Source organism: Schistocerca americana, chromosome 4, assembly GCF_021461395.2.
Source record: "Schistocerca americana isolate TAMUIC-IGC-003095 chromosome 4, iqSchAmer2.1, whole genome shotgun sequence".
Taxonomy (NCBI): Eukaryota; Metazoa; Arthropoda; class Insecta; order Orthoptera; family Acrididae; genus Schistocerca; species Schistocerca americana.
The window spans coordinates 607,577,781-607,605,607 of NC_060122.1; the positions used below are offsets into that span (position 1 = coordinate 607,577,781).

The 27,827-nt window shown below is 40.3% G+C and overlaps 1 protein-coding gene across 3 annotated transcripts in view; it reads left to right on the forward strand.

Annotated features, from left to right (window-relative positions):
- The first annotated feature begins 14,358 nt into the window (after positions 1-14,358).
- Positions 14,359-27,827, forward strand: part of LOC124612400 (transmembrane and coiled-coil domains protein 2) — a 188,219-nt gene continuing 174,750 nt past the window's right edge. For 2 of the 3 annotated variants that reach the window (XM_047140582.1, XM_047140583.1), the window contains exon 1: positions 14,359-14,621. The gene's annotated coding sequence lies outside the window, so the exon portion shown is untranslated. The remainder of the gene's footprint in view (positions 14,622-27,827) is intronic. The other variant, XM_047140581.1, reaches the window with a different exon arrangement.

The following is a 27,827-nucleotide window of genomic DNA, read 5'->3' on the forward strand; positions in this document are numbered from 1 at the left end:
TCTCCTGACTGACAAGAAAAAGAGACACTAGGGAAGACATGTTTAAAAATACGTGGGAATATACACAGTTAGTTGTGAGGATTGAGTTCATTATGTAAACAAAAGTCAAACCTAGAAAACAACTATTGGGTAATCAATGAACAGGCGAACCTAAGGGCTTCTGTCTACAATATAATAACAACTAAATATACTGCTAAAGATATTCAATATGTAAAACAGATAGAAAATAACAAAAATAGAATAAAAATATGATCAATATTTTTCTGATAAGCACTATTGTCATGCATGTCCATCAGCCTCGATAAATACAGGAACAAACAAAACTGACATTAAGCTTTATAGGACCATGCTGTAAATTAAACAAGCATATCATTTTCTTCAGTAGAATACAGTTGTGCAGCATTGAGCAGTTCCACTACAATCTGGGGAATGATGCTGGCACTGATGTGGCTCACCACTGCTGATGTTATTGTAGATGGAATCATACATGCCATAGATGAATTGAGGACACCACTTGAGGTGACATGATGACCCACATGAATGGTGCCTGAGAACTGAGTGCTGCAGTATCTTCTTCCATCATAAATAATCTCTGGGCTATCTGAATTACTTCCAACAGAGAAGGATCCAACTTCCTCAGTGTATGAGTCTTCATGTCTGAGTCAGGGATGTGATGCAAGTATAACATCCTTGATTAGAGAGTCACAGGAGTTCTGCTCACACAAACATTCAAAATGATAATTTACACTTAATCAGTATTGGTTGGTCTGCACAATATTGACTTGGCAAGTATTTTTGCTGCTAAAATTTTAACCTAGCTGCAATAACAGTTTTTTCCATCACAAAACGTTCTTGTAATGAAGAGAATATGTTAAGTAACTCAAGTTCCGCTGGATGCAGATCAGGATTCTTCGACATGAACATGGCGATTTTTCTTTTCATGTTGGAAATTTGACAGGCCATAAAATGTAACAACAACCATTAGAGATAAGTGTGCAGTTTGTTTGATAAAGGGTGGATAAACCACAAACCTGAGTGGCACTGAAGATGTACTGCCGAATTCATTAACGCTTGCACTACCAGTAATGTTGCTGCCATTAGCTTTTGATAACACCCTGTTTTCAAGGCCACACCCTTGCCCGATCACAAATTGTTCAAATTCAGATTTGCATGCACCACAGGTCCCATCCTTGTCATCACTTATGTACAGGTAGTCTACACTTATAGTTAATGGAGATTAGCCATGGTTTATTCAACAAATGGACATATGTAACAGGATGATCACAACAGCAGTGCAAGCTATCTTTAAGTAAGCAAGCCCACTGAAGTCCAGGTCACACAATCTCAGAGTCCAGTCAGCTACCAACAGTGCCTGATAAGTAAGTGCACTATTAAGTCTTGATTAGAGCTAGATGTTTACAATAAATAAAGCTTTCTGTTCTTAGCAGAAGATATTTTGATCCCAGATGTTAGTACTCTCTCTCTGTTTCAACTGTAAATGTCACTGACCTGTTCTAAAGGAATATTGTATTCATAATATCGCAAGAACATATTTAGGAGATAATTAAATTTATCATTTACTGTATGTCCTTGGTAAACTTATTTCCATTTTTCATCCAGTAAATTCTTTCTGAATAGTGTAAATGAGGCAGAATTTACAATTCTATGCAATTTTCCTTGTTCCTTTCTTAGTTAAACTTGACTGATGCAGATGCTTCATTGCTGCCATTTGAACATCATGGTCAGATAAACCATTTATGATGTGGCTCACATCAATTTCAGTAAAGAAGTTGGATTTAGATATAAATTATTAGCTGCTGTTGCAATTTGTTCTTCTATTCTCATTGGAATTATTATTTTGGGGTCAAACTAAAACTGGAAATCAGTAGTTCTAGGTGCCCTAAATCAGAACTAAGGTGTACCTGTGATGCAATCTATACATAAATCACCTACCAGTTATTTCTCCATGTCCTAAATTTCTTGTCTGTTCTGATTCACTCATTGCAACGTTTGTATCCAGCAGATAAAATAGTCCAGATCATCCTGGATGCCCTCCTCTAACTACAGTGACTGGGGAGGGTGGTGGTTTTCTGCTGGGTTCCGGAGCATGTCGGCATTGCTGGGAATGAAAGGGCAGATCTCGCAGCCAAGGAGGTGTGTCTCGATCCACAAGTATTTCAGTGTGCTATCCCCCTGCACGCACTCACCTTGCTGTTGAGCTCACGAGTCATGCGTCAGTGGGAGGATGAGTGGCTGGAAGTGACTGACAATAAGCTCCGTTTAGTCAAGCCCACAACGCGTGTGTGGTGTACTTCCTTTCAGTCCCGTCGACAGGACAAGGTTCTCCTCACTCGGCTTCGGATAGGCCACAGCCCTATGATGCATGGCTTCCTGCTCCGGCGAGAGGACCCTCTTAATGTGTGGTGCTTGTGGCGTCCAGGTCAATGTGCACCACGTTTTATTGGATTGCGTTTTACTTTCTGACCAGTGGGCCACGGCTGACCTGTCATCTCTTTTAGGAAACACTCGGACGAATGTGGTTAAAGTTTTAAAGTTCTGTGCCAAGTCAAACGTTTTTACAAAGATTCTAGGGAGAGGGTCTTAATTTGCTCACTATGTGACAAGCTCTCCCATATTTTATGTAAGTGGCCAGCCAATGACAATTTCCTGCAGCATTCTTGTGGCTACGTTTTCCCTTTCCTTACGTTTTACTTTCTTATGTAGCATTTTCCTTCTTTTCCTGCTTTCTTTGCGTGTGTGCTTCAGTTTTATTAGGTCTGTCCACATTCGTTCCTTTTAATGTGTGTCAGGGTGCTGATGACCTCAACGTTGAGTGCCCATAAACCCCAACACACACACACAGTTATTTCTCTTAAGTCTTGTTAGTCCCCTCTAATTAGTTAATGAAGTTTAAACATATCCTGTTGGAGGTCTTTAGGCTTTCTGAACTGCTACCTTGTATGTTTTCAAATCTATTACTGAAGTACAGCACTCAAGTAGGCGTTTGCTGCAGTATTCACTGAGATGTATGGCCTGGGATGTCATTGTGTTGCCTGTGTATATGGCCTCTTGCTCACTCCTCATTTTATCTTACAGTTTGCAAACAAGTAGTAGAAATACAATTTCAAGAAGATAATGAATCAACCACACACTATTCTGATTGCAAAGAAGTAAAGCATGGTGTACCATAGTGCCCAGTACTGGGTCCCATCCCATTTTTGATATACAGGGTGATTAAGAAAAACATTTATAAACTGACATGGCACACTGGGCATACAACAAAGATCAGTAATCACATAGGTTGCAAGGGCTATAAGGCTGCAGTTATTTAGTCACAAATGGACACCCACTACAGGAGATGATCAAAGTTTTGTCCAGATGCATTGACACATGCCTGACATCAATGCTGCATTGAACGGCGCACCTTCTCAAAGATACCTGGTGTATCTCGAAGACATGCAACTACTGCAACAATCCTGCCCACTAGGTCTTCCAGCAATGGAACAGGTGTTTCATACAAAACTCCCTTCAGATATTCCCACAGGAAAAAATTGATTGAGGGCAAATTGGGTGAGTGTGGTGGCCATTGTGACCAATCCAGTGGCCAAGAAAGGCTGCCTGCAGACGTGCCCTTAAGTGTCCTCTGAAAGGCACAGGGGTTCTGTTATGCTGAAATCAAATGTGGCAGCAAATGAATAGGCATGGGCACATCATTCAGCACGTCTGGCAGAGCCTCTCGCAGGAATACAAGATATGTCTGACCATCAAGTTGGTCCAGGAGAATGGACGACCTAATTAAAAAAAGTCTCATGATGCCAGCCCACATGTTAAGGGAAAACTTGTGTTGTGAGGCATGTGTATGTGTAGCATGTGGGCTCACATCCACATAAGTATGCAGGTTCTGACTTCATCATAGCCTCAAGTGACAACACAGCCTCATGGGTGAAGAGGACACTCGTTGTGAAGCTTCGGTCTGCAGCAGATTTCTGCAGAAACCACCGCACAAATTCCATGGCTTGTTGTTAGTGATAACCAAACAGTGTCATAGCACTATCCACTTTGCAGATGACACAAGCAATTCAGTTAGTGGCAAGACAGCAGAAATGTTACAGACAACACTATCTTATGTAATTGGATAGACAATAAATCTACTCACCAACATGCAGCAGAACACACACGTAAAAGACTGTTGTATTTGGTAAGCTTTTGGAGCCAGTGGCTCCTTCTTCAGGCAGAAAGGTTGAAGAGGAAGGAAGAAGGGTGAACAAAAAGGACTGGGAGGTCTAGGAAAAGGGGTAGATTTGGAGAAAGAACACTATCTGACACATTAAGTAGTGTTGTAATCTGGTTCAGCCGAAACAATCTAATAATAAATAAAAGGAAAACAGTAGCATGAAATTTTCATAATTTTAAGAAAAACAGTCATGAGGATATAAAAATTCAGATGTCAGACACAGATATTGCATGTGTAGCTAATACAAAATTTTCAAGATAATCTTAGATGGGCTACTCACACTGATAGCGTGTTTAAGAGACTAAGTACCATGTGTTATTTAATGTGAGTGCTTGAAAACTGTTGTCATAAGCACATTTATAATGCTATAATACATTCTGCCCTAAACTATGGGATCACTTTCTGGGGTAACTTAACCATGCTGCCTAAAACTCTTCAGAATGTAAGAAAGAATAGTGAGAATCACGGTTTGAATAAAAAGAAACAAAACATGCAGACTACTGTTTAAAAAGATAGGGATTCTTTTGGTTCCGTGTAGTTACACTTTTGAAAGTGCAATGATTATTAAGAAATATGCAATAACAAATCCTAGTGTCCTCGACAAAAATGAAAATGTGTGTCATCACAACACAAGAGAGAAAACTGACTTTCGCATGCCCCAAATAAAAGTTAATTTGTGCCAAAAAGGAACAATACATCATGGTAACATTGCATCTATAGCCTGAATGAGTTCCTCCAAAATCTTTGAGAGCCTAAGAGAGTTAATGTTAAGTATGTAAGCAACATTCCTAATCCCTTACAAAAATATTGTCTAAATATGACTATCTACTTGTGGGGACTATGAATAATAATATTGCTGACAGATGATGTATACCCTCTCTTCTGGAGCCATAGTCAGTATACGCTGCGCTTTCGTATCAAATGGATGCTATGTATTACGCTAAGTGAAAATAAAATGGTGTGCACAGAATGCAGCACAGTTGGTAATAATTCACTATTGTATTACCTAGACTGTGAAAACTCAGCACACTGGTGACCCCAAGTCGTGAATATGCGATATATGTTCATGACTGTGATCACCCACACCCGTGCCACGCTTTCTACAATCTCGAATCTCCAAACATTCGATGCAGACCGGTGCCAGCACCATGAGTGTGTGAAGTGACAGTGACTATTGACATAGTGAACTGAGTGAAAATTTTGATCAACCTTACATTACTAGTGTATTTTGTGTGTTGACAATGACAAATTGCAATTATAGTTACTCTACAGGTCCGACAATAGGAACACTATATCAGTGCTCCACATATGCATCAACACAGTGCTCTCACTGTGTAGAAAATTTCATGTGGCAAACTGGATGTCAACTGACCACAACATCACCAGTGCGGGCCACATACAAACAACAAAGGGCTTCCACCCCTACATTGGCCTCCTTCCAACAGTGACTACCACTAGCGCCAACTTTTGTAGCACAAATTTACCAGTCAACTGTGGCAATTATCCTGCATTTCAAGCTTCCGTGGACTTGCTCAGGCAGCATTCTGTACCAAGACAGAACAACAGCAACTAGTAATCAATCACGGTGCCATGCTGACACCGCCACCATAGTTGCTATCCAGCAGACAGCACACAAGCTCTCAGCATACCATGCACCTTGATGGACCAAACATTAACCTTGTGCCATTCTTCGCAGATGACATGATGTTATGGTTTGCTATAGCTGAATGCTTATATCCGCACCGAGACTTTATGGACAATTCAGAAAAATTTGTTGCTCTACTATGTCACTTAGACGAGCATGCTGAACTAGTGAGTGACATCATCCTGTCACCATCACCCTCCAATAAATGCGAGTTGAGCAATTCTGAGAAGACTCGTGCAACCACCAGAACAACCACCACGTCAAGTGCTGTACGAAGCATGTGTTAATGACGGCATTCCATCACAGCTGTGGTGCCGCATCTGGCACTCAACTGACACAGAGGTAATCAACAATCACATGTTGTGGACTATCTGGCTTGCAAAGTTGCCAACTGCAGTCCAGACAGCACTGATAGCCCACAACCGGTAACCAATGGAAGACAGACTCCCACTGGCCAAAAGAATATACGCCCTTGTCAGTCGGGACAAGTGCTGCCCAGACGGACTGCCCCACAACAGCACGCTACACTGAAAGTTGGTTCACCACAATTCACTATGGTACAATGTCTGAATCACTTCTGCACTATCAATGTTCAGCCATCACAACGAACAACTGTGGCCGAATTGGACAACACTGACGCTGCATGCTGATACCGCTGTACATGCAGTGATAAGGCACAAAAATACCAATCTCCGTGCTGGCACCCAACCGCAGGCATTGGGCAGGAATAGGTGCACTTCTGGCCACTATCAGCCCCACATGAAGTGGATGCATTTTCGTCACAGACATCATAGCAACACCAGCTTCCTGACTGACATAGGTTCTGACATCAGTACACGCCCGCAACACCTTGCCTTTTCATGATCCACTACAAAGCTCTGCACCTCCTGGCTGTCAATGACATTCCTATACACGTGTGCAGCACCACAACCAGAACGTTGACTTTCACTGATGGAGTACAGTGTGTGTGGATTTTCTATGTAGCTGATATTACATAACCAGTTCTCAGTGTGGACTTGTTGTGGCACTTCAAACTTTCCCTTGTCTTGCAATGGTCTGCATTGTACCATCATGACACAAACACCATCATTGGGGCTGCACCTACTGATACTACAACAATGGAATGCACTGGTCCATCCCCCTCCTCAACGCCACTTAATACAACAAACCTTTGCTGCACTGGACAAGCTGACTTCTAACCACTTACAGCTGGATGCATGCGAAGAAAACCACTCATTGCACCTTTAACTTCAGTCACTAACATAGGAGCTCAACAAGGCCCATGCGACAATCAATGCATTAAAACAGCATCGCACATGCCAATCTATGGGACCCACAGCCACCTCATCAGCTGTGCCAGAACCACATTCACAGCCAACCTGGTCAGACAACTAGACACAGGTATGAACTCTGCAGTCTGCCTCACCTGCTACCCTGGTCCCCGCCATTGTCACCTCAATGGTGTACTCATGTACCATACAGAATGGAATGGTGCATAGGACTATGACTACACTGGGACCTGTGGTATGACACAAGGTGCATAGACTAAATCCTCAGAAACTCAAAGCTCCAAAAGAAGCAATTGATCACACGATGTGCTTGGTATGCTTCAACAATTTGACAGCCCATGGGTCTTGCAAATAGAGGTGGTTCCGAAGAAAGAAGGACCGGTTCAAGTGTGGAGTGATTATCATACACTGAATGTTCTAACTGTGCATGACTCCTACCCAGTACCAACCATTCAAGACTTTACCCACAAACTGGCAGGACCTAATGAGTTATCTGTCACTGATTGCAAGAAAAAAATACTACCACCCAGACGATATTAAAAACTGACATCATCACATCTTTAGGTTTATTCAAGATGTTGATAATGCCACACAGACTCAAAGCCTCTTGCAGACATGACAACGTTTCATTGACGGTTCTGACGCTTTATACAACCCGGAGTGTGGTGCGAAATTGTACTACCTGCAAAATTCACACCTCTCTCACACCAGTTGACTTACGTGGTTTGCACAGCCGATCTTCAAAAAACTTCTTCTCTGAAGAATACTGCTCGTTAACGGAATTTATCAGACTCTCTCACTCTCTCTCTACTCATGAAATAAGTGGATACTCACAGAATACTTTTAGTTTAGTCTTAATATATTTCAACTTCCACAAAGAACAAATTCACCACTTCTCACATAAATATTCGAATGTTTGCAAGACAACTGATTTGTCTAGCATTAGATTCAATTAAATACATTTACAATGGCGTAGTTTTTACAACCACATAATTTATGAGCATGTCTTGCTTCTAGCAAGTCCAACACAAGAAGAATAATTAACAATTTTACAACTGTCCTTCTTCTTTATAGTTACAATAATCAACAATATAAATCACCATAAGATACATAAACACTGCTTGTTCTTCCAATACGACTTCCGTGGCGCGAGCGGCAAACACTTGGCAATGCTGTTCGACCGTCGCGTGTACCTTGTGCTCATGACTCCTTTCCAGCCTGCCTACACAAACGTGTTGCACAGTATGTACGTTCTGTCACACTTATTTTTAAAATATTGTGTGTTCGAGATGGTAGAAGGGGGAGTGGTTCTAGAATTTACACGGAAATTCTCAAAGCACTACACGGTGTGCTTTTTAATCTCTCCAATTGCTGTGCCTACGTATATGATATATTATTAGTGCTCTCCAACGAAAATGAAGTGCTTGACAGACACATCAAACAAGTTCTCAGTGCCTTTGATGAAGAGGGAGTGACATCAACAAGGACAAATTACCGTTTCGCCAGAAACAAGTCACATTTCTAGGCTACACCATCTCCACTTCAGGAATATGTCCGACAGATGACTGGTTGACACTCATACAAAATATTCCACAACCACAAACATTCCATGACCTCCAACAGTATCTCGGCATAATAAATTTTTACTGGAAAACATCCTGCATGCAGTGGATGTTTAGGCTCCTCTCCCTGATGCATTGAAAGGACCAAACACCCACAGCTATTGCCAGCTCACATGGACTGAAGACATGCAAGTGGCTTTCGCACAGTCAGTCAACAGTTTGGTTTCAGCAGTAGCTTTAGCCCACCAAATGCTGGGCATGCCTCTTAGAATCACTACCAACGCCTGCTAGGTAGTAGTAGAGGTGGTACTCCAACAAATCATCAACTAATAGCAAGTACAACTGCACCAGTTTTTCTCCTAAAAGATCTCAAATCCCAAACACAGTATTCTGCATTTGACCAAGAAGTGTTACCAATCTATGTAGCCGTCCACTATTTCAAGAAAGATATTGACAGGTGAGCATTTTAGACCATAAACCGGTCATGAATGTGATTCAGCTTCTGTCGACATGAGTTACTCTGACAGAATTTAGATACTTGGACTATATTTCTCAATTTACTATAGATGTAGTACTTATGGGAAGCAGATAACATTGTGCTGGACTACCTTTCAAAGGTCAATACCATATCATTTCAACTGGGCTATCTCCAAATGGCATGGGAACAGACATTGGATCGATCAATTACAGCACTCGCTTCTGTCCTGGTGACCAGTTTCAAGATTAAACATTGTAGGGTACCAGAGGCAGATGCAGTTCTACTCTATGATACTCTGCTTGGAAGAAGACAGGCCACTAGCTACAACAACCACCTTTCACAAAGCCATGTGCAGTCTCTCCCATCCAGGAATACAGCCACAATGAAGTTTCGTATGGCCAAATGTTGAAAGGGACTGCACAGTGTGGACACTTGTGTGCACTGTCTCTCAACGACGCAAAGTTGGCCTGTTAAGTGCAACCACCACTAGGCCACAGTTCTGCAAGGACAATTTTGTCACATACATTTGGACACTGTTGTCCTTTTGCTGGAATCATTAGGACAAAAATACATCATCTCTGCAATTAATCAGGTGACATGATGGCGGAAGCCATAGCTACGGCGTTTGTGCACGCATGGATTGCCAGGTTTGGCTGTCCACTCATGATGATAATGGACCAAGGATGACAGTTTGAGGCCTCTCTGTTTGAAGCATTATGCAGCATGTGCAGCATCGACTGCTGGCATGCGACAGTGTACCACCCACAGTGTAATGGTCTTGTTGAGAGGTGGCACAGAACAATGAAAGCAGCACTCATGTGTTACGGTGGTGAATGGCCAGAATCACTCCATTGGGTCTTGCTAAGGGTGTGCACCACCACCAAAGAGGATCTACAGGCATCGCTTACCGAATTGCTATATGGTAACTACTGACCGACCTTTCCACACCAGCCACAGATGGCGGCCCATAACCATTACTGGAACTACTACAAGCAGTACAGAGAAAAATTCAGTGCATTGACATCCCATTGTCACAGCCCCACATGGCACCCCCTACGTTAATACACAAGGCACTGGCCATAACCCAACTCGTCACACTGCGTGATGAATAGTCCGACATGCACTCATGTGCCCCTACAAGGGCCAATACCGAGTCATCAGCCACAGCAACAATACCTTCTGAATTGAGATTAACGACAAACTGACAATGGTGGCCATTAATCATTCGAAGCCAGTGTGGACCCTGGATGACCTCTCCACTGACTCCACACTTCTTTCGCTGTGTCGCCCATGTTGATGGAATGTGACTGAGCGGTGTCATCCACACAGTGGGTGACAAAAGTACCTCAGCACATCAGTTGTGAATAATGACTGCTATAAGCTGTAGAATGGAACGACAACAATGAAACTTTGTGCCGGATCGGGACTCAAACCCAGACTTCCTGCTTATCGCGAGGGTCAATACAGTTAATCACACTAATCACACCTATGCGCCATTACCCCAACAGGCTGAGTGGTTGATGAAGCTCTGCACTTGCATGTTCAATGCAACACTTCATACATGGCTTGTCATATCACTCAATGGGTAACACAATCTCCACATTTGTGTGAGGAGCATTACCATCGATATGTCTGATGCCACCCTCAAATGCGTAATTAATGTTACGATTGAAACTTTTTTCAGCATCACGAATATGTAGCCACCATCTCCCTACGTGATCATCAAACCAAATACAGGGATTGGATGGCAAGATTAAAGTTGCAAACCACAATGCTTTACCAAGGAATCAAGTTATATAATAAACTGCCAAAAGATATAAAAGACAATGCAATTGTGTAAATTTAAAACATTCTCAAAATATATTTACTAAAAAATAGTTTTTACTCATTTAAACAATTCATGTAAAAACTACTGGAGGAGTATCGCATTTCATTTCCATTATGTGAATCATGTTCTTTCTGTTTCTTTAATCTTACCTTATTTAATTTTGTGAGAAGTTGTGCACATATGTCTGTATCATGAATTTTTTATGTATACCCTATTTGTTACCATTTCTTATCTTATGTACCTCAGCTACAAATAATGCCTAGACATATGTATAATGATGATAGCCACAAAAACAAATTTGTCTACGGCAAGAAAAAAGGGGGCTGTGGCTCAGTGGCATTGTAATGTAAGGTGGTTGACCCTGTCACACTTGCCTCTCACATTCAAGTGAGATTTATGTAACGAAACTGTTTTGTAAATAGTTCTGCATTATTGTCCTGTACATTATTTGTTACATAAATTTGACAGCTAATGTATGGTTAACTCCTAGTGGTGTTTTACATTTACATAGATAATTTGCGAGCCATTGTATGGTGCATGGCAAAGGGTACATTGTACCACTACTTGTCATTTCCTTTCTTGTTCCACTTGAAAATAGACTAAAGGAAAACAACTACCTATATTCCTCCATATAAGCCCTAATTTCTCTTATCTTCTCTTTACGATCCTTACGCGAACCGTATGTTGGTGGGAGCAGAATATTTTTGCAGTCAGCTTCAAATGACGGTTCTCTAAACATTCTGAACAGTATTTCTCAAAAAGAATATTGCCTTTCTGATTCTCATTTGAGTTCCTGAAGCATATCTGTAACAAACCTAGCAGACTACCTCTGAATTGCTTTTGATGTCTTCCTTTAATCCAACCTGGTGTGGATCCCATACACTTGAGAAGTACTCACGGATGGGTCACACTAAAGCTCTATATGTGGTCTCCTTTACAGATGACCCATACTTTTCTGTATTCTTCCAATGTTCTTCCAGTTCATATCACTTTTCAATGTTAGATATTTAATCAGTGTGACTATGGCAAGCAGCATATTATTAATACTTTATTTGAACATTATGAAATTGTTTTTCCTACTCCTCTGCATTAACTTACATTTTCCTACAGTTAGAGCTAACTACCATTCATAATATCAACTAGAAATTTTGTTTAAGTCCTCTTATACCCTACAACAGTCACTCAGCGATGAAAAAAATGGTTCAAATGGCTCTGAGTACTATGGGACTTAACATCTGAGGTCATCAGTCCCCTAGAACGTAGAACTATTTAAACCTAACTAACCTAAGGACATCACACACATCCATCCCAAGGCAGGATTCGAACCTGCGACCTTAGCAGTTGCGCAGTTCCAGACTGAAGCGCCTAGACTCAATGATGACACCTTCTCATACACATCATCTGGGAAAAGCCGCAGATGCTGCTCATCCTGTTCGTCAGATCATTTATGTATGTAGAGAATAACAGTGATCCTGTCACATTTCCCTGGGGCACACCTGACAGTTTCCTTGTCCTGATGAACACTCACTGTTTGAGTACAGTACTGGATTCTATTACTTACAAAACCTTTGAGCTACTCCCATATTTGGTAACTTATTGTGAATGCCTATACCTTCATTAACAGCCTGCAGCGGGGCACCGTATCAGACTTTTTTGGAAATATAGAAATATGGAATCCGCCTGTTGCTCTTCACCCATGGTTTGCAGGATATCATACAAGAAAAAGAAAAGCTTAATTTTGCATGACTTTGTTTTCTAAATCCATGCTGATTTGTTGACAATAGCTTTCCTACCACAAAGAAATTTATTATATTCAAACTGAGAATATGTCAAGAATTCTGTGAATTCATCCTTTTACCTTTCTTATATACAGGAGTCAACTGTGCTTTTTTCCAGTCACTTCGGAGTTTGTGCTGGATGAGAGATATGCAATAAATGCAAGCTAAGTGAGAGGCCAATGGTGTCGAATACTCTTTGCGAAAGTGAGTTTGGATTCCATCCTGATCTGGTGACATATTTGTTTTCATCTCCAGTGAAGTTAAAAATCACACAATTTACTTTCCAGACAGTACAAACAATTGGTATCCTGACAGTAAACACACAGAATAGCAAACTATGCTATTATGTACTTTGTGTATTTTGTAAATAACTTTTACATTGCTTTGGTTTCAGATACTGTACTGATAGACACACAAGAAGCTGCAGAAGTATACCAGTTTATATATTTATATTATACCTGTATATTCAAGCTACAGCAGCTAGTATTTGTTTGCAAATCTTCAAGCTTGACTTTTTACTCATCAACATGTGCTTGTTTACGTGCAGGAAATTTATTGTATGTATGTAAGTATAACTAAATGAACAAGGGTTTGAAGTATGCTTTAATTAGAATACCCTTTCTGGGTGTAAAAATTTCTGTAAATGACAATTGGTTTTTCAAAAAAACACTGCACCGTAATTTCGAAGGGGGCTGAAATACAAAATGTGTGTAATTCGGGTACCTTCTGCTGTTCAGAAGTTAAAGTAATTCTCAAAACAAATCAGGTTTAGTCCGCAAAAATTCTGTTGGGTGATCTTTATTGTCATCCACATGCATCCCGAACAACGTACTGTTGGGAATTAAGCCGAGTCTATAGTGCTTCTCTGAAGTCTGTGGCCTCCTTACTCAAATGTTCTGCGAGTGTCACAAGTTACAAATCATAATTAATCACTCACTAATTACATCACGCTGTCTGCATCCTTTAAACATGATTCTTGTTCGCGGTAAATCAAATGTGTGTGTGTTGTATAATGGTTGGTGAAAGATACTCCTAAGTTTTATGTCAGCAAATTTGCTCAGTTTCCTCGCTTTCTGTTTGGGTTTTAGGATATTACCACTATGTAATTTACGTATTTCTCGTACTTTCATATCCCAGATTTGCCTTCTTCTTGTACGACGGTCTTTTTATTTACTGACGAGTTTTTATACAAGACTGAGTATTACAAAGGTACGTAATTTTATTCTGAATACAAATCCACACAAAACTAGGTAAATTAAAAACTTTTTTTCCGCTGTAACAACTTTCATTTCAATATTCGAGTTTCAGAAACTATGCGCACTTACATTGCTACCAATCTCGACATGGAAATGTAACATCACCGCTTGGAAACGAAATTATACAAGCATTTCATCAATCGGTGATTTTTTTGAGGAATAACTCTGATCGTCTGTACAAGCACAGTTAAAATTTTTACACTAGCCCATATTATACGGACAATGAACACTCCTGCTTCTCCCATACCACTTGCTGATAGTCAAATGTCATTAATCGTCAGCTGTGATAGGGGAGCATAGCGATGTCGATCTTTGGTGGGGGTTGTGTCAGTTCGATGATGCAGTTCATTGTTCTCAGAAATAAATGACTTATATCGCCAGAATTTTGAAAAATGTTTTAGGTCATTCAGCGCTTAAAGTTTGACATTTTTGTGTGATATTTTTAATGAGGGTAAACGAGAGTTATTAATTTGCCATGATCGGCGAGTGACTTTCTAGATATCATAGAGGAACGCCAAGAGTTTCATCACAACAACCACGCAGTACCTTAGGTATGGATACTTAACGCGGGCCGCATTGTTTTGTAAAGGCATAGCTGTGAATATAGGGATATACCAAGTTTGTCAGTGGCATTTTCCGTGAAATTAAACCATGTAAAATATCTCTTAGCAATTACTATAATTTTCTCATTATTAACGCATTAAATTGCAGTGAAATGTTCATTCTTTCTTGCCGTATAAGTTTTTAATACTCAGATTACACCTGTGTTTCACCACTGAAATTCTGTAAACTCACAGCTTCACATACTTCGTTTCTCAAGCACTGCAGTGTCTCAGGTTAGGAGTTTAAGATCCTCCTTGGTGAACCTATCCACTCCTTTTCCCTTTACCTCTGAGCAGAATTTACATACTGACCACTTCATTGCGACATTTATTTTATGAAAATGGTCTTGTCTTTGGCTTCCCATTTCTCTAGTTTCAACTTATACATAGCTATGGCTTTTAGTTGTTAATACCAACCCAAGCGTGTAACATGCAAGAGTTGCGTTAGTGTATCGTATCCAAAGAATTATCTTCATAATTTCTAATGAGCCTGATTTAAAGTCCTTTATTGTTGCACTGAGACCAATATAGTGCTAGACAATTTTTGCTGTTGTACTCCCACAAATTCTGAAATCAAATGTGACTGGTATGTGTCTCACACACTTTGGCTTGCATACTACACCTTGAAAATGCAGTTTGCTACCAAATGTGGACTCAAAACTTAAAATCAATTTCTTCAAAGTCTCTTGCATTGGATATTCTGAAATGAAACTGAACAACAGATTACTGTTTACATTGATACTTATTTTTTTGCCCCCCCCCCCCCCCCCCTGCTGTAGTGAGGTTTTCCTGAACAGATAAAAAAATAGTAATAATAATATTGGTCCAAGCACACTCCCTGTGGCACACTGTCACCCCTGGCATCCCACATAACATTTCTTTCCCTGCTGTTATCCTCTGTAATCCTGTCAATGCCTATGGTAGGAACAAAATTATGCAGCAAATATTTGCTGTAAAAATGAATGTTTAGAAACTGCAGTACCAGGAAGACGTGTGGAATTAAATTTCTCTCTCTCTCTCTCTCTCTCTCTCTCTCTCTCTCTCTCTCTCTGTGTGTGTGTGTGTGTGTGTGTGTGTGTGTGTGTGTGTGTGTGTGTGTGTGTGTGTGTCTAGGAATTCTTATTCACAGCTTTTCCTGCTTGCTGGTAGGCAATTAACATGTACACATTATCATTATGAAGTTATAGTTCAGTACATATTACATATTAATATAACTATGAAATCAGTTTAAAATGATTTAAAGCAATTAGATTAGATAAGAATGCATGATGTACGATAATGTTTATGGTGCTCCAGAAACTCAGTTGGAACACAGTCAACAAAGTACTGCTTCAGCATGTATAAATTTGGTATCTGTCTCATATAGGTTGGCATGTAGTTATATGGCATAGTACCAGTATGATATACTCCTCTATAAATATTTGTACTCCCTTTATTGACTTGTAGTGTTTGTTGCAAAACAGTCACAATAGCATAACTCACAGTAATGCTTAGACATTTTCTTCTTTTAAGATGCTTCCTTTTGTGAAGAGTAAAGCCTGGTTTGTGCAGAACGGTCCACCAGCCCACACTCCTCTCACCAATCCCCCCCCCCCCCCCCCAAAAAAAAAAAAAAAAAAAAAAAAAAAAAATTCTTTCCAAAATATGACTGGTGGTGTCAGCTTTTTCTTGTCAGTTGTAGCTGGATCTGTCTCCGTCTCCACAAGAGATGGAATACTGTTATTTCCTTTTCTGTACGTTATTATGGAAGTGTATCGTCTCTTTCTCATGTATTGTATGTTTCTGGATCCATCTGTCCCCTCACCAAATAATGTCCAACATGAAATGATATTATGATCCATCTAGTATTTATTTATCTATCTACACCAATTAGAAGTTCCCTTGTTATTTGTCTGAAGTATTTAAAGTTACCAATCCCTTCTCTATGGTCAGTTACAATATTTTGTTTTATATTTTCATTTTGATATTTTTTTTTATACTGGTTCTATCTTGCTCTTTACTTTTCTATTTATAACCATTATTTCTTTCCTTATTAATCAATTCCCTAAACTTTCTCCCCTCATCTGTTATTACATCAGTTTGTACCCAGCCACACAGATATCTGTCGGAAATGATTTTTTTTTTATATATACATCATAGCAAGCATAGATGACAGTTCATTAGTTGACTTGTGGAGGTGATCGAGTTATTACAACTGCACATGTAAGGAATAATAGTTCAGCTTAGTAAAACTCTTTAATAGGGAATACTTAAGTTGGATGCAATCCATGTTCACATAAAAGGCAATTTTTAGTGCTGTTACAGAACAGTTGTATCTGTTTATTACTTTGAATAGTACTGAATGACAGTCAGATATAAAATTCATTTAACTATAAACTTTGGTACACAGTTCCGATTAATAATACTGGCTTGCTGCCAGGATCAGAACTGCGATGATACTGCTGTGAGACTTGCTATCAAAGAGTGGGATTATCAGTGGTGTTGTACAGAACCTGTTGTCATGTTTCATTTGTGGCTACGTCTGGTGGTGACTGCCTTCAGCTTGTGGTTCCTTTGTGAGGTACCAACTTCTCTCTTCAGACGACACGTTCCTCCCTCCCAAACCTCCAAACCATTGTCATGTAGTGCTGGGTCAAGTATGTGACGACAGCGGTTGGGGGGCTGGAGGGGGGGGGGGTAGAGGAGATTGGATGTGGACATAAATGGGGACATAGGGACTCTAGTGACAGCCATTGGTAGTTCCCTGTCTGCAGACCAGTATCCACCTTGCAAGCGAGTGGGAACACTAGCTGATAAACTGGCCACAGGGTGCTCCCCCGCACAATAAGGGATACAGACGCATGGTTGGGAGGACAACATGTGGAACTTTAGGGGCTTCGTGATGACTGTCTGGAGGTGGCACCTTCACAGACAATGGCTCAGACAGCTGGACCAGCATTGTATCAGTAGTACAATGTAGATTTCCATTGACACCTCTCTATATGGCGTTGACCTCAACAGGCGGAGAGTTGGGGATGATTGCTTTTGTGGACTGTAGCGATATCTTTGGTCTGTGGGCAAAAATTCTGCACTAGAATGACTGATGAAAGAGGGCTGCAGCTTATTCTGGTGTGTAGGTGCAGCCCAAAGGAACATAAAATGATGTAAGTTGAATGACCGACTACTCATGTGAAGACACCATGCTCCCAATGCTATTTCTTGTGAGAAACTTTGAAGAATTCTTTGTCCAGCAGTTGAAACTATGTTTGAGGCAGTGGAATGAATTGTTTGTGTGGTGACTGTAGAGGATGCAACAGGATACAATGACGACAACAGTGTAATAATTCTGCTAACCACAACCTGTCATGTAGCAAGGAGTGGTAGGAGGAAAGAAAAATCTTTAAGACTTGCTCCCTTGTGTGGGAGGAATGAAGTTTTTCTACGTTACTTTTGTTCGTCCAAACAAAACGTTCAGCTTCACCATTAGATCGAGGTGAAAAGGAGCAAAAGTTACATGGTGCATGCTGTAATCATCACAACACTGTTGAAATTCACCTGATGTGAACCAGGGTCGATTGTCTGAGACAAGGACCTTGGGAAGACTTAGCAACAATAAATTGTGGACAAAGCTGATACAGTACTAGCAGCAGTGATGGGTGTCATGGGATAATAAATGAAAATTCACTAAACATGTTTATAACCTATGACCATGTTTTCTAGAATGGAGCCATGAAATCAGTGTGTCTGTGTTACTGCAGTCCGGACGGATGTGGCTACTGAAAGAAACTTGCAGCAGAGTGGAATGATGCTGCATGCAAGTAGTGTGATAAGAGCTCATTTGCTGAATTTGGGTGTCCATGCCCTGCCAAAGGCAATGTCAGATGAGTAACTACACAACATTGACCTTGGTGCAACAAAAATGAGACTTCCCACTGGAGGGAATAGGGAATCACGACCTGTACATCTTCATTATCTGTATGTAGCAACAGAACACCTGAACACGTGGACTTCGTGTGAAAATGCAAAAAGTAGCGGTACACCACTGGGTGGGGAATTTTTTTCAAACTATGTGGCCACCACAAAACAGAAATAGGCTTCTGCGTCTGTGGGCTACCAGTCATGTCATAGGTGTCTTTATTGATTAGGGAAACACACTTGTGTCTGATTGAAATTTTATTGTGTTATTAGTGACTTTTGATGGGACAAAATGTTTGTTCTGACTGTGGACTACAGCAGAAGATTTCTGCAAAGCACAATGTCCACTTGCTAAGAATTACACTATAGCTAAGCTCTAGACTGGTGCTGTGACTGGCAGCATTGTAAACAGATCGTCTGGATATGACCTTGCTCACCATACTTCAAACACTGCTTTACGACGATGACAAGCTGTTCTATTATGATTAGAAAAACACTGAGTGCAATACTTCCTCACCTTGTTACAAAGTGCATTTTGTGTACAATGTGACTGAAAGTTTTTACTTTTAATGTGGGCACTGTTTTTATTCACCTTATTGACTGGAGACTGAGTGCTTAGTGCACAATGAACAAGAGAAATGGATGGAGCCTCAAAATAAATTAAGTTGAATCACAATACTTTGAGACTCCGCTATCGACAAAACTGTTTTCAGATCTGGATGTGCAAGTTTAGGATAGCAGCATGCATGTGTGTACCTGACTCATTTTGTGTGATTGCATCACATAGTATAACATAACTATAATTTTGTCTGCAAGAACACTTAAATCTGCAATGACTGTTCAGGGTGCTTCTCAAGATGAAAAAATTTAAACCTCAGCTCAGTGACATGAATCCATGCGTCTTACTGTGCGTAAATTTTCCAAAAGAGTTCCTCATGATCAGCTTCTGGATGAGAGTCAGGAAACAACTTGAGACACAGCCAATAGATGTCAGCATTGACAAGGGCAGAAAGAATGCACTACATGCCATACCTTTGATGCTGTATACAGTGAAGTGGGCTTGTATTGGGGCATGATATCCTGACCAGGCCTCTTCCTTGCAGTTAAACGGCAAAACTTGGGTCTAGCAACTGCCTTTGGTGCTGCTTTTTGCAACATTATTCATCATCTAGTGAATATTGTGCAGCATTTGGTCAGTCTGTTATGCCTGAAACTGATCAACTTTGTTTAGTGAATTCATGTTGGGCTTAGACACCGTCAACACCTTATATTAGTAAAACTCTTTAATTGGGAATACTTGGATGAAATCCATGTCCACATGATTGACAGTTATTTTAATATTGTCGTAGAATGCAATGACTGTTTATTACTTTGAATAGTACTCAATGACAGCTAAATGTCACATTCATTTAAGTATAAATTTTGGTATACAGTTCTGACTAACGATACTAGTTTGCTGCCTGGATCTGAACTGCGATGCTGCTGCTATCAGATTTGGTTATCAAAAAGTGGGGTGAGCTGTGCAACTCTCTGAGTTAAGTAGGTTTCTAGCAGAGGTGGCATGTGGAACATTGGAACCTCTTGAGGGTATGTCTTTGCTGATTTCTGTCATGGCTCTGTCTGACAGCGACTGTCTTTAGCTTGTGGTTCTGTTGTGAGGTACCAACTGCACTACGGGACCTCATGAAGTTGTATTGCCAATATCAAGCAATAATGATAATTCTATTGCTCCATTCTAACTGTCCTGAGTAAATTGATGTTACACATTTTTTTTCTATTCTCTAATACAACACATGCTGTCCCAAAAAACTGTTCTTCCCATATTGTTTGTGTCACCACTTTCTTAGTATCCACATGCCATACAACCATGTTTGCTACCTACTAACTTTTAGTGCCTGCCACACCATCTCTCTAACAGTTCGCTTCAGGCAGGTTTAGGTCCCCTGCTATAAATATTATCATGCGTGTGCACCCACCTGCCCGTGCACAAGTGTGTGTGTGTGTGTGTGTGTGTGTGTGTGTGTGTGTGTGTGTGTGTGTGTGTGTATACTTCCACCAGTTTCAGTAGATTTTCTGCATACATGTATCATACCAAACTTATAATTCCAACCATCCTGACTACTTAAATTTTGTTCCCCAGATGTCAACTTACTGACTTTCCTCTTTGAATTAGTCCTCCATACGTGCTTCTCAAGCAATTTCAGAAGGTTACCAAGACAATACAAGTCTCTTCTGTTGAGCTCGATTCCATCCTTACTGATGTCACTTCTTCTAATTCACAGATTTGTTACTGTGAATAGCATATTTAAGTCCCAATGCAAATGTCAAGTTTGTGGTTTATAGCTTTATCAATCACTCATCCTCATTCTGTCTCCTTATAATGTGACAGATACATCATTTAGTGTTCTTACGTTTTTTGCAAATATCTAGTGTTCAGTTCCCTAATACCACCATCACCTTTTCTGGGGAGTGTCATTGTATCCAGCATGATCAATTCCAATTTTTGATTCACAAGTTAGTGTATACTTTGGCACATTTGATACAGTCTGTGGAAAACAGGAAATACCAATTCTCTCTTCATGTATGTTTCCACACATATTTCCATTGAGTCTCCATCCACAGGTGCATCTACTTAAAGCCCTACTATAGATTTTGTGCCTAGTGCAGGGTCCCCTCTGGCTCTTAATCTTTAGGCAATATATTCCTCACATCTTACACCATGATATTCTGACTATTCTTTGTTCATTTCTTTTTTTCTTTTTTTTTCCCCACCTATGATGCAAAATGTATTTACTGCTTTCTAATATATGTAAACCTAGTAGTGAATTGAGAATATTATCTATCGAGATGTACTGTGAGCACGTTACGCTCAAATACCTCAAACTCCAAATAGTGTATTGAAAATGGCATTCATTGTTACAAATAGTGCTACCTCGCCACTTTTGTGGAAAGTGTGTGTAGCCTGAGGTTTTGAGGCAGAATTATTTACTTTCAGCAAATCCAGAAGTATTGTGCTGTAACTAAATGGGTAATTGCAACTTTATTTTATAGTAATTTCAGTTGAGTTACCTTATGCAATATTTCTGGGGTTCTTGTATTGGCAAAATGCTTCAGTTGTTGCTCTAGCACTAAGATTCACTTTTTTGTGAGGATGAGGAAAATTAATATTTGTGATGGTTCTGATCAATCTGATATTCAGTCTTTACAGATATTTTTATGTGGGTCACTAAATGAAATTAGTTACATGGTTTCATAGTGCACCCTCTATTCAGTTCTCAGAAATATTTGAATGGTTATTCTTGTTTGATATAATCAACATGAAAGTTTACTTTGAAATAGGACAACTTCGTAGAAGGTCATTTCTTCTGCTTCTTGCACATGGAAGTAAAATAGGACATCAATAACACAATTATCTCAATTTATTTCTCCAGCTATAATTGTGTTGTAGATGTTATAAGGTAGACCCTTCAGGAATAGGGGAAAAAATCAAAAACATACTTGGAGAGAAGTAGGTAATAATTCTTGTTAACATACAGTAGAATTGTTTTTAAAATACTAGCAATGAATGCCATTCACAATAAGTTGAAAAGTTTCTACTTTGGAAAAAGACATTGCTTTCACATTTACACCGTTCAGTTATTTGTCTTATGCTACTGCTTGCCTCACAGTCACATTATGTAAGTAGTGAATATACACTGATAATGCTCAGTGGCATGTCAGTAGGTATGCTGTAGGAATGGAGGTTTGTAGGAAGCAGTGTCATCTTTCATGTGACAGTAATGATTTGTGATCTGTAAACGTAGGTGGTTTTTAGGTTTGTGCACTCATCATATAGGTTATTACTGTGTGTAAGTGTAATTACGCAGTTTGTAACTAACAAGGTGTATAGTAGAGATTTATTTCAAATATATAATGCTTCCTTGCAAAGGATTTACAATACTTAGACTGTAAAATATGCATGTAGGCCTTCATAAACAAGCAACAGAAATTCATCCTTTCACTCGCATTATGATGTAGTTAACTTTTATAACAAGTGACTGTAAGAGGACTGAGTGCTGGAATTACACTGAAGTGCCGAAGAAACTGGTATAAGCCTGACTATTTAAGTACAAAGATATTTAAGCAGGCAGAATATGGTGGTGCGGTCAGCAACACCTTCATAAGACAAGATCAGTTACTGCTACTACAGTGACTGGTTATCAAGAGTTAAGTGAGTTTGAATGTGGTGTTACAGTCGATGCACGAGTGATGCGACACAGCATCTCTGAGGTAGCGAAGAAGTGGGGATTTTCCCGTACAACCATTTCACAAGTGTACCATGAATATCAGGAATCAAATCATCTATATCACTGCGGCTGGATGAAGATCCTGCAGAACAGGACCAACGATGACAGAAGAGAATTGTTTAACGTGACAGAAGTGTAACCCTTCCGCAAATTGCTGCAGATTTCAATGCTGGACCATCAACAAGTGTCAGTGTGCGAATCATTCAATGAAACGTCACCAATATGGGCTTTCGAAGCCGAAGGCCCTCTCTTTTACCCTTGATGACTTCACAACACAAAGCTTTATGCCTCGTCTGGGCCCATGAACACCAACATTGGTCTGTTGATGACTGGAAATATGTTTCGTGATCGGACAAGTCACATTTCAAATTGTATCGAGCGGTTGGATGTGTACAGCTATGGAGACAACCTCATGAATCAAAGGACCCTGAATGTCACCAGGGGACTGTTCAAGCTGATGTTGTTGTTGGGTTCTTCAGTCCTGAGACTGGTTTGATGCAGCTCTCCATGCTACCCTATCCTGTGCAAGCTTCATCATCTCCCAGTACCTACTGCAACCTACATCCTTCTGAATCTGCTTAGTGTATTGATCTCTTGGTCTCCCTCTACGATTTTTACCCTCCACGCTGCCCTCCAGTGCTAAATTTGTGAGCCCTTGATGCGTCAAAACATGTCCTACCAACCGATCCCTTCTTCTAGTCAAGTTGTGCCACAAACTTCTCTTCTCCCCAATCCTATTCAATACCTCCTCATTAGTTACGTGATCTACCCACCTTATCTTCAGCATTCTTCTGTAGCACCACATTTCGAAAGCTTCTATTCTCTTCTTGTCCAAACTGGTTATTGTCCATGTTTCACTTCCATACATGGCTACACTCCATACAAATACTTTCAGAAACGACTTCCTGACACTTAAATCTATACTCGATGTTAACAAATTTCTCTTCTTCAAAAACGATATCCTTGCCATTGCCAGTCTACATTTTATATCCTCTCTACTTCGACCATCATCAGTTATTTTACTCCCTAAATAGCAAAACTCCTTTACTGCTTTCAGTGTCTCATTTCCTAATCTAATCCCCTCAGCATCACCCGATTTAATTTGACTACATTCCATTATCCTCGTTTTGCTTTTGTTGATGTTCATCTTATATCCTCCTTTCAAGACACTGTCCATTCCGTTCAACTGCTCTTCCAAGCCCTTTGCTGTCTTTGACAGAATTACAATGTCATCGGCGAACCTCAAAGTTTTTACTACTTCTCCATGAATTTTAATACCTACTCCGAATTTTTCTTTTGTTTCCTTTACTGCTTGCTCAATATACAGATTGAATAACATCGGGGAGAGGCTACAACCCTGTCTAACTCCTTTCCCAACCACTGCATCCCTTTTGTGCCCCTCGACTCTTATAACTGCCATCTGGTTTCTGTACAAATTGTAAATAGCCTTTCGCTCCCTGTATTTTACCCCTGCCACCTTCAGAAGTTGAAAGAGAGTATTCCAGTTAACGTTGTCAAAAGCTTTCTTTAAGTCTACAAATGCTAGAAACGTAGGTTTGCCTTTTCTTAATCTTTCTTCTAAGATAAGTCGTAAGGTTAGTATTGCCTCAAGTGTTCCAACATTTCTACGGAATCCAAACTGATCTTCCCCAAGGTCCGCTTCTACCAGTTTTTCCATTCGTCTGTAAAGAATTCGTGTTAGTATTTTGCAGCTGTGACTTATTAAACTGATAGTTCAGTGATTTTCACATCTGTCAACACCTGCTTTCTTTGGGATTGGAATAATTATATTCTTCTTGAAGTCTGTGGGTATTTCGCCTGTCTCACACATCTTGCCCACCAGATGGTAGAGTTTTGTCATGACTGGCTCTCCCAAGGCCATCAGTAGTTCTAATGGAATGTTGTCTACTCCCGGGGCCTTGTTTCGACTCAGGTCTTTCAGTGCTCTGTCAAACTCTTCACGCAGTATCTTATCTCCCATTTCGTCTTCATCTACATCCTCTTCCATTTTCATAATATTGTCCTCAAGTACATCACCCTTGTATAAACCCTCTATATACTCCTTCCACCTTTCTGCCTTCCCTTCTTTGCTTAGAACTGGGTTGCCATCTGAGCTCTTGATATTCATACAAGTGGTTCTCTTCTCTCCAAAGGTCTCTTTAATTTTCCTGTAGGCAGTATCTATCTTACCCCTAGTGAGACAAGCCTCCACATCCTTACATTTGTCCTCTAGCCATCCCTGCTTAGCCATTTTGCACTTCCTGTTGATCTCATTTTTGAGACGTTTGTATTCCTTTTTGCCTGCTTCATTTACTGCATTTTTATATTTTCTCCTTTCGTCAATTAAATTCAATGTTTCTTCTGTTACCCAAGGATTTCTATTAGCCCTCGTCTTTTTACCTACTTGATCCTCTGCTGCCTTCACTACTTCATCCCTCAAAGCTACCCATTCTTCTTCTACTGTATTTCTTCCCCCCATTCCTGTCAATTGTTCCCTTATGCTCTCCCTGAAACTCTGTACAACCTCTGGTTCTTTCAATTTATCCAGGTCCCATCTCCTTAAATTCCTGCCTTTTTGCAGTTTCTTCTGTTTCAATCTGCAGTTCATAACCAATAGATTGTGGTCAGAATCCACATCTGCCCCTGGAAAGGTCTTACAATTTAAAACCTGGTTCCTAAATCTCTGTCTTACCATTATGTAATCTATCTGATACCTTTTAGTATCTCCAGGATTCTTCCAGGTATACAACCTTCTTTCATGATTCTTGAACCAAGTGTTAGTTATGATTATGTTGTGCTCTGTGCAAAATTCTACCAGGCGGCTTCCTCTTTCATTTCTTCCCCCCAATCCATATTCACCTACTATGTTTCCTTCTCTCCCTTTTCCTACTGACGAATTCCAGTCACTCATGACTATTAAATTTTCATCTCCCTTCACTACCTGAATAATTTCTTTTATCTCGTCATACATTTCATCAATTTCTTCTTCATCTGCAGAGCTAGTTGGCATATAAACTTGTACTACTGTAGTAGGCATGGGCTTTGTGTCTATCTTGGCCACAATAATGCGTTCACTATGCTGCTTGTAGTAGCTTAGCCGCACTCCTATTTTTTTATTCATTATTAAACCTACTCCTGCATTACCCCTATTTGATTTTGTATTTATAACCCTGTAATCACCTGACCAAAAGTCTTGTTCCTCCTGCCACCGAACTTCACTAATTCCCACTATATCTAACTTTAACCTATCCATTTCCCTTTTTAAATTTTCTAACCTACCTGCGCGATTAAGGGATCTGACATTCCACGCTCCGATCCGTAGAATGCCAATTTTCTTTCTCCTGATAACGACGTCCTCTTGAGTAGTCCCCGCCCGGAGATCCGAATGGGGGACGATTTTACCTCCGTAATATTTTACCCAAGAGGACGCCATCATCATTTAATCATACAGTAAAGCTGCATGTCCTCGGGAAAAATTACGGCTGTAGTTTCCCCTTGCTTTCAGCCGTTCGCAGTACCAGCACAGCAAGGCCGTTTTGGTTAATGTTACAAGGCCAGATCAGTCAATTATCCAGACTGTTGCCCCTGCAACTACTGAAAAGGCTGCTGCCCCTCTTCAGGAACCACATGTTTGTCTGGCTTAACAGATACCCCTCCGTTGTGGTTGCACCTACGGTACGGCCATCTGTATCGCTGAGGCACGCAAGCCTCCCCACCAACGGCAAGGTCCATGGTTCAAGCTGATGGAGCCTCAGTAATCATGTGGGGTGTGTGCAGTGGGAGTGATACAGAACCCCTGATATCTTTAGATAAAACTCTGACAGGTGACATGTACGTAAGCATCCTGTCTGATCACCTGCATCCATTCATGTCCATTGTGCATTCCGACAGACTTTGCAATTCCAGCAGGACAATGCGACACCTCACATATCCAGAATTTGGCTGTCTTTTCTTACGTCGATTGGCACTGATGTGTAGTCGTTTTTTAACTGCTCTATCTTTGTGTTCCATAGTTTTGACTTGTGCGCGTATGACCCCAGTCAGTTTTGCACCCTAACACAAAACAAATACGTCCAGAATTGATACAGAGTGGCTCCAGGAAAACTATCCTAAGTTTAAACATTTCCCCTGCCCACCAGACTTGTCAGACATGAATGTTATTGAGCAGTGTGCTGTTCAGAAGAGGTCTCTACCCCCTCGTACTCTTTTGGATTTATGGACAGCCCTGCAGGATTCATGGTGTCAGTTCCCTCCAGCACTACTTCAGAAATTTGTTGAGTCCTTGTTGTGGCACTTCTGCTTTCTCGTGGGGGGCCGTACACGATATTAGGCTGGTGTACCAGTTTTCGTGGCTCTTCAGTGTAGTAATTTATTGGTCCAACGCTTACTTCACAGTGATACAGGATTTCTCAACTTCATACAAGGGAAACACGTGTTACATAACATATACAAATGTATGATGAGAAGAGGACAGGACATGTGGTCAACATGGCCTTATTGAATGATCCATCCTGGCATTTGCCTGAAGTGATTAATAGGAAAGCTACAAAATCCTAAATCTGGATTGTCAGACTGAGCACGAGCCTCCATCCTTTTGAATGTGTATCCATCATCACAGGAAATGCACTACATTATTTGCTATCTTACTAGGTTATACCTAACACACAGTTCTCTTGCGTTTGTGTTTACTTGAAACAGGCTAGTTTAATTACATAAAAAAGTTCACTGTTTGTTTAGATTCTCATGGTTTTCACTACCTACGACAACTATACACTCGCAGGTGACTTTAAAAACATAGCCATGCTGCCAGGCCTTTGTTACATCTCCAGGGTCCATTTTGTTCATCCAAAATTCTTGAGGCAACATCTCTTGATGAGTAAGATGTTGCACTTAGAAAAATATTGTGACATTAATGGTATGTACTAGCTATCATTTTTTTTTTTTAAATAGTAATGTCTTACTCTGAGTTCTCAGT